Raw genomic sequence first — 13971 nt, forward strand, 5'->3', positions numbered from 1 at the left:
CTTAGAGGCTTAACATGACCACCATTGATGTAGCTCCTACCTCTGTAGGTTGGCAATGCGGGCTGTTCTGGGCTGGACTCATTTATGGGTGTTTAGTTAGCTACAGGTTAGCTTAGTGTCTCTGTCAGCTGGGGTATTGGGGCAAATGGACCAAGGGTCTCTCATCATCCCACAGGCTAGCCCGGACATGTTCATATGGTGGTTCAGGGCTTTAAGAGAAACCAAAGTTAAGCCCAGTGCACAACAAATTTTCAAGGCTCTGCTTATATCACTTGGCACTGACCCCTTGACCAAAGCAAGCCACATGGCCAAGTCCAGAAAACCAGTTAGGAAAATCCTTCCAAAGGATTCAGGGAGACATGAACGAATCAGAGCCACAACTGCAATCAATCCAGCACTCACTTCAGTACCCGAAAAGAAGGCAGTAACCAAGCAAAATGTCTACTTTTAGGAGCTTTTCTTCCTGATCTGTTGCTGATATGGATTAGCCTACTGTCCTAGGAGAAATTGCCAATGACAATGGTTAATGGTGAAATCACTAAATATAAACTAAATCATTTATATTCTATAGTGAGCAGCTATTGATGGCATCACAAGGTCAGAATAATCAAGAAAATTTTAGAAAAAAATGATGATCAGATTACACTGTTAGCTATGAAATAGCACTATAAAGCTATAATCATATAAAACTGATGCCAGTATCGCTAGATAGGTCCATGGAACAGAACATAAATTACAGAACCATGTTCAAAATTATATATGCCCTTAGTACTTTATAAAAGTGTCATTTCAAGCTACAAAAAAAGTATGATCTATATTTATTTACTCAATACATATCTAGTAAGCCATCATTATCTGTTCGTGAATCAAAGTTTCTTAAGCCTCTGACACAGGCCTGGCATTGTTCTAGGCACTGGGGACAGAGCAGTGTATCTAGAAGGCAAGGTTTCTGTTTTCTTAGGGCTTACGTTTTAATGAGAGGACATGTAAAATAAGAAAATCATCTAAAAGAATAAATACACATTTAATAATAAGCAGAACAGTAAAATGCATTCAGACATTGATAATTGCCATTAATGCAATAAAATAGGGGACTGTGATGCAGAAAGACTGTAGGCCTTATTTGAATAGAAGGGCCCTGGAAGGCCTCTCTGAGGAGGTAACATTTGAGGAAAAAAAGAATAATGAGAAGAAACCAGCTTGGGTCAGAGCAGAGCTTTCTTGGTAGAGACAAGACCAAGGGCAAAGGCAGCAAGGCAGGAACCAGCTTGGTCTGTTCCAGGAACAAAAATCAAAGCAGGGCAGCAAGCATAGAGTCAGGACTAGGGGAGCAGAGGACCCATGAGGTCAAAGAGTTGGGGAAGCACTGGTCAAGTGCACCTTGGAAGCCATGGGAAGAAGTTCAGATTTAGATTTTATCCCAGATGTGGGGGGCAACCAGCAGAAATCAGGGGTGGTATTGTGATCTGATTTTTGCTTGTAGAAGATTATGCTGGCGACAGGTGGAGAATAGGCTGCAGTGCGACAAGAATGGAGGCAGAGAGAACAGTTAGGAGCCCATTTGTAGTATCTGAACAAGAAGTGATGCTGGCCTAATCTGGGGGCTGGCGGAGATGCAGAGACTAGGATACAACACCAGGACTTGCCAATTGACTGCTCGTGGAAGGAGGGGAAAAAAGGAATCTGGAGTGACTATTAAACATTTGGCCTGAGCAACCATGAGCCCGCCAGTCAGTGTGCTAAGCTTTGGGGATAAACTAGAAAATAAGACATAGTTCTGGGCGCCAGCCCCGAGGCCAAGTGGTTAAGTTCATGGGCCCCATGTCGGCGGCCTGGGGTTTCCCTGGTTCAAATCCTGGGCGGGACACCGCACCGCTCATCAGGGCAGCGTCCCACATAGCACAACCAGAGGCACTCACAACAAAGATATACAACTATATCTTGGGGGGCTTTGGGGAGAGGAAGAAGGAAAAAAAAGAAGATTGGCAACAGATGTTAGCTCAAGTGCCAATCTTTAAAAAAAAGAAGACATAGTCCTTGCCCTGTGAAGTTCATAATCTATAATTATTTAATAAATGCTACTTGGTTAATAGACCAATAATTTAGAAAAAGTAAGTTAGATTTAAATATCACAGTTTTTAACATCATAAAATCCAGATGGGTTGAAATGTTAAATTTAATATATAAATAATATCTAAATAAATAAGCTAGAAGAAAATATATATGTATATTTATATAGTTTAAGGATGGGAAAGTTTTTTAACACTGGGGTATAAGCAATAAAGAAAAATATTAATAGATTGACTATTTAAATTTTTTAACTTTTGTATGTCAAAAATCTACCATAAACAAAATTAAAAGGCAATATCTGGGAAATATTGTCACAGCATATATGATGAAGAGTTGATTGCTTAATATATAAAGAGATCTTATAAACCAATACAGAAAAGATGAGCAAAGAGTAAGATAAACAAAAAAGCAAAAATACAGGGTAAGTGTAAAGAAAGAGTTCAATCTTACAGGGGGTTAATAATCTACATATTTAAAATAAGATACGATTTTTTTTCCCTTTCAAATTGGTAAATGTTTAGAAGAATAAAATCAAGAAGTTACCCTAGGAATATAAAATTGACACTTTTTAAAAAAGAAATTCATTAAAAATGCACATTCCTTTTCATCTGGCTACTTCATTTTTTGAAATGTATTTAAAAGGAAAAATGGTGGTTGTGTGCAGTTCTGTATAAGCATTTACTGCAGTGCTGTTCATAGTAGTACAAATTTCTTACATTAGGGAAATGATTAAATGAATAATGCTATATCCATACAGTGTAGTACAGTACAGCTAGTTAAAATCACATTGCAGAAAAAAAGGAAAAAACCTGACTGACATATGGTAAATTGTTCATAATACGTTTTACATGATAAAAGCAGTTATAAAACAATAAGCCAAATGTAACAGCATTTTGGTAAATAACCAAAGAGAAACTATGTTTATAAAGACATTCACCAAATTGTTTATATTAACCATATTTGAGAGTTGGAATTATAGGTGATTTTTTTCTTCTACATGTCTGTGACTTTCAAATTTTCCACATTGCACATGTATCATTATATATTTTTTGTATTACAAAGTAAAAATTGCATATTTACAAAAACAAAACAAAAGAAGTCACTGAGCCTCTAACTAAAGGAAACCAGTTGCAAACTAGAAACTACAGTAAAGGCTTCAAGGGTGCTTGCAAATAAAAAATGCAAAACAAGGTTGCCCTGAAACTGACAATAAACAAACGAGGCCCATAGAGCACAGATAGTGGGGGTGGAGCATGGACTCGACAAAGATGTTCTGGAACCTGGGAGCTGTAGACACGGCAGGTCCTGTTAGTCACCATTCAAAGGTCAGTCCATACCAGCAGGAGATGGTGGGGCCAACATGGCCGTCAAACTAATACCCACAAGTAATACCAAGTCACAGTGTCCTCAGCTTTGACTGTGACCTAGTATGCTCATTTGCCTGATTCTGTTCAGTTTATTAAAATAGCCCCCAAAAATGATAAATCTGATCGGTTCTGGTCTCCACACACCACAAGTTAAATAGATGAACTGATATTTTGAACAGAGAGAATCCTTAAAATGCTACATCTATCAAACAGCTAACCTGCAAATCTAGAGCGATAGCCAGTCTGTGAATCTGACCTTTGAACTCGAAGGACGCCAGGAATCAACTGTGCCTGCTGAACTGATAGGAATTAGACTGAATTCCTTTTGAGGACTCTAAGGTTTACACTTGTAAAATAACCTATTTTTTTTTTAATCAAAAAAAAGTTGCTTTACATAGCAAACAGCTAAAGTACCAATGATAATAAAAAGTGCGTGTGTGTGCGTGTGTAAATAAAAGCACTTGGTATTTCCACATCTTCTGTCAACTGAGGGTCTCTAAGTCTTCGGTGCCCCTTTTGAAACTGGATGAGGAAAGTTACCTAGGGGGTTCTGGTGGCCCTGAGCGGTGAGAACCACTGCTCTGGGTGAAAAGGCGCTGGTAGGGAAAGGAGGTGACAAAAGAAGAAGAAAAAGAAATTTAAGAAATTTCCAATTGAAAGAGAAAATTTTTTAAACAAAGACAGGTGAATAATGACATTTGGTCCTAGGTGGTGTCATTTCCTAAGGACTATTTCTCGATCATCTGGCTAGATTACAGAGTAGAGATTAGAACGAGTCCCATTCAGTGGGTAAAGCGTTAACCAGAAGGTCAGTTCGCTTCTCAAGAAGTGTGACTGGGAGCAAAGGAGCGTTCCTATCAGCTGCTCCTAAGAAAAAGTAAACACTCCCAACATGCACTGAGGCACAGGGAGTGGCTCAGGTTTCTAAGACTGCCCTGCAGGGGCGAAAAGGAGTAATAATTAGCAGCTTCTTGGTCTGGCTGAGCGCGCGGAGGGGCACTGCCAGGCGCCAAGCCCAGCCTGCCCGCCCCTCCTCCGGCGCTTGGCTGCAACCTCCGGCACAGGTGAGCCGGCGCTGACTTTCCGACAGTCAGTCTGTGACTAAGCAGGGGAACAAACTGTCTCCGGTGCAAGTTCAGCCCAACAACTAAGGTAAAAAGGATCTTTCTGCTCACATGTGAATAACAGGTGAAAATGAAGGTAGGGAAAAGACCCCCTCTAATCACTCCCTGAGGTCAAGTTGAGGGCGGGTTGTTAGAAAGCAGAGTCCGTAGGCAGACAAGTTGAATGTGTGCGTGCATCCGAGCAGCCTGAAATCCGGACATTACTTTCCTCTCGATTTTTCAGAATGCCTTTCGCGACCCAGGTAAGCATGTGGGAAGGGGGAAAGGAAGGAGGGAGTGGGAGAGGGAAGGGCATGGAATTTAGTGTCGCCACTGAACCTTCTTCCCTTTCCTCAACGGAAACAACTCAGTGAGCACTTTACCTGAAACTAACTGTGCTGACCTTCCCAAAGATACTAAACTCCTGCATGACAACCCCCTTTCTCTGAGTGTTCTTCTTCTTCTTCTTTTTTTTTTTTTTTTGGTGAGGAAGATTGGCCCTGAGCTAATATCTGTTGCCAATCATCTTCTTTTTGCTTGAGGAAGATTGTTGCTGAACTAAATCTGTGCCAATCTTCCTCTACTTTGTATGTGGGACACTACCACAGCATGGCTTGATGGGCAGTGAGTAGGTCTATGCCCAGGATCTGAACCCGTGAACCCCCAGCCACCAAAGCAGAGAGTGCAAATTTAACCACTACACCACCAGGCTGGCCCCTCTCTGCGTATTCTTATGGTTATAATAATATTATATTGAATAAGCAGACATGAAAGATCTTTTTACTTGTGGGTTCAGCTAAACTTTTGTTTCCACAAAGCGACAGAGACATCCTCCCCCTCAAAAAACTGAAAAGGATTTCTGCTATAATTTAAGACCATACCTAACAATGAAAGAATAATCATATCTAATTAAAAGGGAGTCCATGAGTTAAGGATACAAATTCTGAAGCAAGAGAGCCGTAGGTTCAAATCCTGGCTTTGCCACTTACCAGTTTGTCCTTTAGCAAATGATTTAACCTATCCACCCTCAGTTTGTCATTTATAAAGGAGGCATCATAACAGGATCAGCCAATAGGGTTCTGATGGGAATTAGACACTTAGCAAGTATTCTATAAACGGTACCTCCAGTTGGCGTTAAGAAATAAACAGCTCTGCCAAAGGGGTAGGATCAGGGAGGATGAGCTGAGCTGGGGAGACCAGCCAGGGCAGAGGTACTGGGGTTGAACTGGTTTCCGAAGAATAGGTCCAGGGCACGTGAGCAGATAGCAAGTGGACAAAGCATTCTCTCTCTGAGTAGCGATGAAATTATCTGGCTTCTTGCCACTTTTCAAATAGAGTACATGGTGGCGAATTCAGATTTATTTGCTACCCAATGACTTTCATTTTGGAAAAGTCACATTTATATTAATCTGTTGTTTCTAAAAAGAAAATAGACTTTGACAGTAGGAGAGTTACACACAATCCCGTATTGTGGAACCTGACATTCGAGTATATGAGAGATTGTCCTTGAATAACTTTGATAAAATTAGACCATATAGTCCATGTCTTTATATTGTAGCACGTACTGAATTGTTTATATTGAAGTGATATTGACTTCCATTAGTGTTTATGGACCAAAAACGTAAAAGAATGATACTTGTGTTTTGTTTGTCTTTCCCTTTTAAGCTTAAATTATAAGGAAGTGACCTTATTTTATGAAATTTTATTTAAAGGACACTTTTGTTAATGTTGCTGTTGGGTTTATTAATGTTGATAACTTTGAGGAAGGGACAAACTTAGTGTGATTAGCGAAGTACTTCCATTGATGACATTTTTTCTTTTTGTTCTATTAATATAAAACATTTATATGGTCTGTAGTTGATCTTAGCTTAATACCGTTATTGTTTTAATGGGTTCTTTTTTCAAATTGAATTGCAGAGTTGAAATTCTCCCATGTACTTATAATTGGATATTGACTGGAGAATTGTGGATAGAATTCTAAAGCCAAGCAAGCTGACCTTTACTATGTTATTGTCCTCTGGGATCTGATTATGTTTAGTGTAGTTTAGTTAAAAATTTGTAAAAGAATCAAGTCCATTTAGAATAAATTATAGTGCTAGTATTCACTAAACATTTTTCAAACAGGAAAAATGACATCATGCCAAATAGATATTGTTAGAATTTCTTAAATCAAGTTATTTGATTTTATATTTCTTAATGGGCATATATCTAAACAGCAAACAGTAACCTAATTTAGATAAATCTACTTAAACATACTTGAGATTAATTTATTTAACCATATAACTGGGGCTAAGGCTTCCTAGTTAAAATCTATTTTAGTATACATATGTTTTTCTACTGTTTGTAATGAGTATAACATTTTATAATAAACTATTACATCTTTTGGTCAATCAAAAGAGATCAAGAGAGAAATAACCAGCAATGATTAAGAAAAAGGTTGACATCTCTAATTATATTAAAAATAGTTAGTGTAACACATATGTAACGTGTCTTTTTAACTTGTAATTCAAAGTTTTATATCTGATACTTGTTTTTTAACTTCCTATGATAAGAGGAATCCTATACTTTAATTGAAATAGAAATCTAATGCTAACAGTAATTTACTTGTCCAGATCTGTTGGTTACAATGCAGATAGGGAATTCAGGATTGTTAGAGATTCATGGGCTTTATAGAGAAGTTTAGATTTTTAAAAATATTCAAGTGTGGGTCAGTTGAAAATGCAACCTCTGAGAAAGAATGTTTCCTGAATATTCTCTCTTTGCATTTAAGTCTAGGGTTAGAGAGGTTTAGGTTCTGTGGCAAAAATTAATCTGTGTCTTTCAAAGCTATCAAATATAATGATTTCATCACTGCATAACATCATCTCAAGTACTAAACTAATACTAGAGCTTTCAGTAGTTGAACATAAAGGTGCCTCCTTTTTAGGTCATAAGAGTGTTATCTTGGTAGCTGAGATGGTTGAAGGCCAGCTTCTCCATCATCATCCCAGAGCCTGGTAAATGGAGCTCAAGAGGAGAGAGTGCTGATTCTTTTGCAGCAACACATGAACAGAAAAAATAAGTCATGCGTGATCCCTGTGACGTCAACCTTTGAATTTCCTGTTGGAAACTCAGATGAAGCAGAGAATCCTTGAGCTCTACCACAGCAGCAATTCCAGAAGGTGCCGTTGGCCAACCGAGCAGATCCCTCCCAGACTGTGGTGGCAAGATGCCTTGCGTCCTGAAGTGGCTTAGAGCTAGCTTGCTTCTCCCACTGCGCCTGCTTTCCTCCCCTCGGTGAGGGCACTCTGGGAGAATAAAGCACATGGCAGTAGCACCGTGTAAATATGAGGTAGAATATTAAAGGTTTGGCATTTCAAATTAGATTCCACTAGGACTGACGGCAAAGGCTTGCTCACGAAAAGTCCCGTTGTTTGATCCACATCCTGTTTAGTTCCATCTTAAATTCAAGCACTGTGATACATTTTTATTTGCATCTCAAAACAAGCATTCCCTAACCGCAACCAATATCACTTAATAAGGTGATAGTTTTTATATTCCAACTCTCAACTTTTCTCATCTCTGCAAATGAAGTACATTCTTGAGAGAAAATAGGGAGCCAAATATTTCCCAGAAACTATGCTTTTCTTAACTCTTTTCCTGTTTTCTAAGAATTGGAGAATGGATAGAGTTACAGATTTTTTTTCTCATTTCTTTGAAGTGATATTCTTGTTTTTGATCTGCTGTTCTCAGCTTCAAGGTTGCAGGTCAGAGCTCAGAGAAAACAGCTTTATTTTGGAACTGGAGACATATTTGTAACTTTCCATTGCTTCTTCAGGCCAAAACAATAATTTAAAACAAAAACTCCATGTGTACAGCCCTTAATATAAACTTACTTCATAATTGAAATACACATTTGCTATTCCAATGTCTTACTTTCTGTTCTTTGTTTTAGTAACTTTTATGGTGTGTGTTATGTAAGATATGTTCCTTGTATATGATTTAGAAAGTATTTTTGAAATCAGAAAGAATATAATCACTCATAATTTCATAGCTCTCAATTTTACTATTAATAGTTTAATATACTTCCCCATATATTGAATATATTCATTACTTTATATGTGTTTTATCTATATACTTGCTTATATACACTCACTCTGGGAGATACAAAAATGAAGTAATCAATAATCCTGTTCTAAAGGAACTAATAGTTGAGTTAGGTATAATAAAATATAGTTAGAGAAAGTACTAAGTAATTAGAAAACTGCAGATATTTTGCTATGAAAGTTCGGCGATAGGAGAAATTCTCTGGCTGGGGAATCTAGGGAAGTTCGCACCTGTATGTTTTTTTTTTTTTGGTTAGTGTAAAATTATGACCATTTTGACCCTTCATGCACACAGTGGCCTCAGGAATAAGAGGCTGCTGATACACATATAGACTATGTTTCCTGTGCCTAGCACCGTCAGCAGTACTGAGAAGGAACTCATGAAATATCTGTTGACCATACAAAGGAGTGAAACCAAGTTTTCCACTTTTAAAAAAGTCAGTCACAATTTAATTAATCTATGCTTGGGCACAGGAAGATACTGTAAAGACTGACCCATTTGAGTTATCTGGGGCTTGAATTCACCTCCCATCCTCTGGCCTCCTTCTGGTACCTGGCCGGTGCAGGCAAGCCCACGTCTAGGCAGGATACAGAGCAGGGGGAGGAGAACCACTGATGCACCCTGATGCTCTCAGGTCTCAGTGGTTCTCGCATGCTGGTGCCGTCTGAGTCTGCCTTCCCAGGCTCTTGATCTCATCTGCCTGCTGATATTGCCTCTACCTTCCTAGTCTCCTCCCTTCCCTGCTGAGCTGCGCAGGTCTGTTTGAGCTTACACCTAGCTAGTACCTCCAGGACTGTTTATTTCTCCAGGGTTTAATTGCTGATCTATCTAATTCCCTATTTCTTGAACTCCATTCTGTCTGGATAAAATGAAAAATAAATAACCAAACTTATTAAATAAGTAATCTTATTTCATATACAATCTAAGTCAATAAGCCTTGGCCCCAGGACTGGAGAGCCCTGGGTAATTCATGCTTCCAGTAAAGTACATAGATTTGTAACAGATAGCTTCCCCCTCAAGTCATAGTTTATTATGTTCTACCAAAATAATTGAATGTCCAAAGTAAGGTCTCTAGGCTTCTGGAGCTGTAATTTTTCCTTTTTTTAATAAATCCTCTCCTTCTCTGCTAATCATGACCTCTATTATCTTCCACTTAAGCCTTTTGAGGAAACCAGCTCAGACCTTTAAATCTACCAAGTCTTTATAATTTAGAAGATATTCACAAAGGCCCTACCAAGATTTAATTTGCTATGAATCATAGTTAACGGTGATGCAGAGGGGAAACTATTTAAATTCATAGATCGATTTCTCACTTTAGCAATTAATAATAAAATGAAACTTTTATCAAATCACATTTTTACCTTTCAGGTATTTAGACTGTTTGAATATTTTATTTAACCAATTTTGAGATTCAGACAAGGTCAGTAGTATTTCCTATTCAATTAGCATATACTACCTATACACAAAAATTTTATCTTGTTTTCATTTTCTTCCATAAATTCCATTCAAGTGTTTTCCTTCCTAAGACCAGAGAATAGCATAAGTGCTTTAAAATCCTTTAATCACATCTGAAATCTTCTGATTTGCTTAGCATAGGTCACGAGTCTGACAGTGTAATTACATAGCGATCGTTTGCTATCTTTAATGATACTTAGCTATTTTTTTATGAGTACAAACAGAGGGGGAGCCCGTCAGGAAGCCACTGCAATGATTATTCATCCCATCCCTGTCAGTTTGCTCTGAGTGGTGGTAAGAGGCTTGCATCAGTGGTTCTTCAGTTCAAAATATCCCCAACTTCTGCTTTCAGCTAAAATATCATGTTAGCTATGAGATCAAGAAAAGTTTTATAAATAGTAAATAGTCCTTCAGGGCCACATCTGCAACTTTACCTATATTCAGTCATTCAATAAATACTAATTGAATTCCCTCCATGTTCCAGGAAAAATTCTAAGAGCTGGATGGAGAGAGGTAAATAAAAAAGGCTCCTATCATAAGAAGTTTATGCTGTAGTTAGGGAAGACAGAGAAAGTAAATAAATAAGGTTCCTTCAGCTACTGATACATAACTAGAGGAAAATCATGTGCAAGTGACTGACTGAGACTTGCATGGGAAGGCCTCTGAGAGAAGAGACACTTGGGCTGAGATTTGCATGATGGGAAACAGTCAGTCAGGTGAAAGTCTGAGGTAAGGGTGCCCCAAGTAGGAGAGCAGCAAGTATAAATCCCTGAGACAACAGGAATGAGCTTAGGGAGTGATTAAAAACCAGAAAGAAGGCCAATGTAAATGAAATGTAATCAATGGGAAAAACAATGAAGGAAGTGAATACTGAGAGATTGACAGGACCTTGTGGGTCATCATAAAGAGGATTATTCTAGTTCATTCTTGGAAGTCTTTGCAAGGTTTTAGTCATAGGATGACAAGATCTGGTTAGATCTTTAAAATTATCATCCTAGATGCCATTTGGAGAATGGAATTTTGGTCACAACGCAGATATAGGGAAACCAGTCAGGAGGCTGATGCAATAATGCGGGAGAAAGACAATGGTGGCTTGGCTCAGCGTGGTAGCACTGGAAATAGAAGCTTTTGAGTTCAGGTTTTATAGTGAAGGTGCAATCAACAGGACTTAGTTTTGGACTGGAATGTGCTTATGATGAAAGAGGAAAAACTAAGACTGAGTCAGTTTTGGTGCCTTATTGGGTAGATGGGAAAGAATTGTGGGGAAGGGAATTCTGGCGCATGGAGAAAGTCAATGGTTCTGTTCTGTTTTGGCCATGCTCATATTGAGATGCCTGTTAGACATCCAAGTACAGATTAAGGAGGTAGCGACATGAGGATGGAGCTTAGCAGAGAGGCCAGACTGGAGATGGATTAGATTACCTGGAAGAAAGTCTAGATAGAGAAGAGAGGATGGCTGAGGACAGGCTATTAGAACAAGCCGGCACTTCGTGATCATATAGAGGAGGAGTCAGCAGAGGAGTCTAAAAAGTTGAAGCCTATGAGACAGCAAGAAAATAAGGCAGGTTGTTGTGGTTGCTGCTCCGTCTCAAAAGCCTCAAGAAAAAAGTGTTTCAAAAGGAAAGAACAATCATCCGTAAGTCAATCAACGTGATTCACTACATTAACAAAATGAGAAACCAAAACCACATGATCATCTCAATAGATGCAGAGAAAGCATTCGACAAGATCCAACATCCATTTATGATAAAAACCCTCAATAAAATAGGTATAGAAGGAAAGTACCTCAATATAATAAAGGCCATATATGACAAACCCACAGCCAACATCATACTCAACAGACAAAAACTGAAACCCATCCCTCTCAGAACAGGAACAAGACAAGGGTGCCCACATTCACCACTCTTATTCCACATAGTACTGGAGGTTTTGGCCAGAGCAATTCGGCAGGAAAAAGAAATAAAAGGAATCCAAATAGGCAATGAAGAAGTAAAACTCTCGCTGTTTGCAGACGACATGATCTTATTTATAGAAAACCCCAAAGAATCCATAGAAAAACTATTAGAAACAATCAACAACTACAGCAAAGTTGCAGGGTATAAAATCAACATACATAAATCAGTAGCATTTCTATATGCTAACAATGAACTAACAGAAAAAGATCTCAAGAACTCAATCCCATTCACGATCGCAACAAAAAGAATAAAATACCTTGGGATAAATTTAACCAAGGAAGTGAAAGATCTGTACAACGAAAACTACAAGACCTTCTTGAAAGAAATCGACGACGATATAAAGTGATGGAAAGACATTCCATGCACATGGATTGGAAGAATAAACATAGTTAAAATGTCCATACTACCTAAAGCAATCTACAGATTCAACGCTATCCCAATCAGAATTCCAATGTCATTCTTTACAGAAATTGAACAAAGAATCCTAAAATTCATATGGGGCAACAAAAGACCCCGAATTGCTAAAGCAATCCTGAGAAAGAAGAACAAAGCTGGAGGCATCACAATCCCTGACTTCAAAACATACTACAAAGCTACAGTAATCAAAACAGCATAGTACTGGTACAAAAACAGATGCACAGATCAATGGAACAGAATTGAAAGCCCAGAAATAAAACCACACATCTATGGACAGCTAATCTTTGACAAAGGAGCTGAGGGCCTATAATGGAGGAAAGAAAGTCTCTTCAACAAATGGTGCTGGGAAAACTGGACAGCCACATGTAAAAAAATGAAAATCAACCATTCTTTTTCACCATTTACTAAAATAAACTCAAAGGGATCAAAGACCTAAAGATTAGGCCTGAAACAATAAGTCTTCTAGAAGAGAATATCGGCAGTACACTCTTTGACATCAGCTTCAAAAGAATCTTTTCGAACACCATAACCCCTCACATGAGGGAAACAATAGAAAGAATAAACAAATGGGACTTCATCAGACTAAAGAGCTTCTTCAAGGCAAGGGAAAACAGGATTGAAACAGAAAAAACAGCCCACTAATTGGGAAAAAATATTCACAAGTTATTTATCCAACAAAGGGTTAATCTCCATAATATACAAAGAACTCACACAACTCAACAATAAAAAATCTAACAACCCAATTACAAAATGGGCAGAGGACATGAACAGACATTTCTCCAAAGAAGATATACAGATGGCCAATAGACACATGAAAAGATGCTCATCATCACTAATCATCAGGGAAATGCAGATCAAAACTACACTAAGATATCACCTTACACCTGTTAGAATGGCAAAAATATCCAAAACCAAGAGTGACAAATGTTGGAGAGGCTGTGGAGAAAAGGGAACCCTCATACACTGTTGGTGGGAATGCAAACTGGTGCAGCCACTATGGAAAACAGTATGGAGATTCCTCAAAAAGTTAGGAATAGAAATACCTTATGACCCAGCCATCCCACTACTGGGTATCTATCCTAAGAACCTGAAATCAGCAATTCCAAAAGTTCCATGCACCCCTATGTTCATCACAGCATTATTCACAATAGCCAAGTCATGGAACCAACCTAAGTGCCCAACAACTGATGATTGGATAAAGAAGATGTGGTGTATATATATACAATGGAATACTACTCAGCCACAAAAAAGGACAAAGTCATCCCATTCACAACAACATGGATAGACCTTGAGGGTATTATGTTGAGCGAAATAAGCCAGACAGAGAAAGACGAACTCTGTACGACTCCACTCACAGGTGGTAGTTAACATATGGACAAAGAGAACTGATCGGTGGTTGCCAGGGGAAAGGGGGGTAGGGGGAGGGCACTAGGGGTGAAGTGGTGTACCTACAACATGACTAATAATGATATAATGATGTACAACTGTAATTTCACAAGGATGTTAACTTTCATAACC

General features: G+C 38.5%; 1 protein-coding gene across 14 annotated transcripts in view; it reads left to right on the top strand.

The window, feature by feature from the left end:
* Window positions 1-13971, top strand: part of RASSF6 (Ras association domain family member 6) — a 71675-nt gene that overhangs the window by 12822 nt on the left and 44882 nt on the right. For 2 of the 14 annotated variants that reach the window (XR_011538683.1, XM_008508225.2), the window contains exon 1: window positions 4342-4589. The exons of 2 other annotated variants lie outside the window; for them this stretch is intronic. The gene's annotated coding sequence lies outside the window, so the exon portion shown is untranslated. Of the gene's footprint in view, window positions 1-4341; window positions 4804-13971 lie in introns of those variants that run through there. 10 more of the 14 variants (XR_011538684.1, XM_008508231.2, XM_008508226.2 and 7 more) reach the window with 9 other exon arrangements.

Source organism: Equus przewalskii, chromosome 3, assembly GCF_037783145.1.
Source record: "Equus przewalskii isolate Varuska chromosome 3, EquPr2, whole genome shotgun sequence".
Lineage (NCBI taxonomy): Eukaryota > Metazoa > Chordata > Mammalia > Perissodactyla > Equidae > Equus > Equus przewalskii.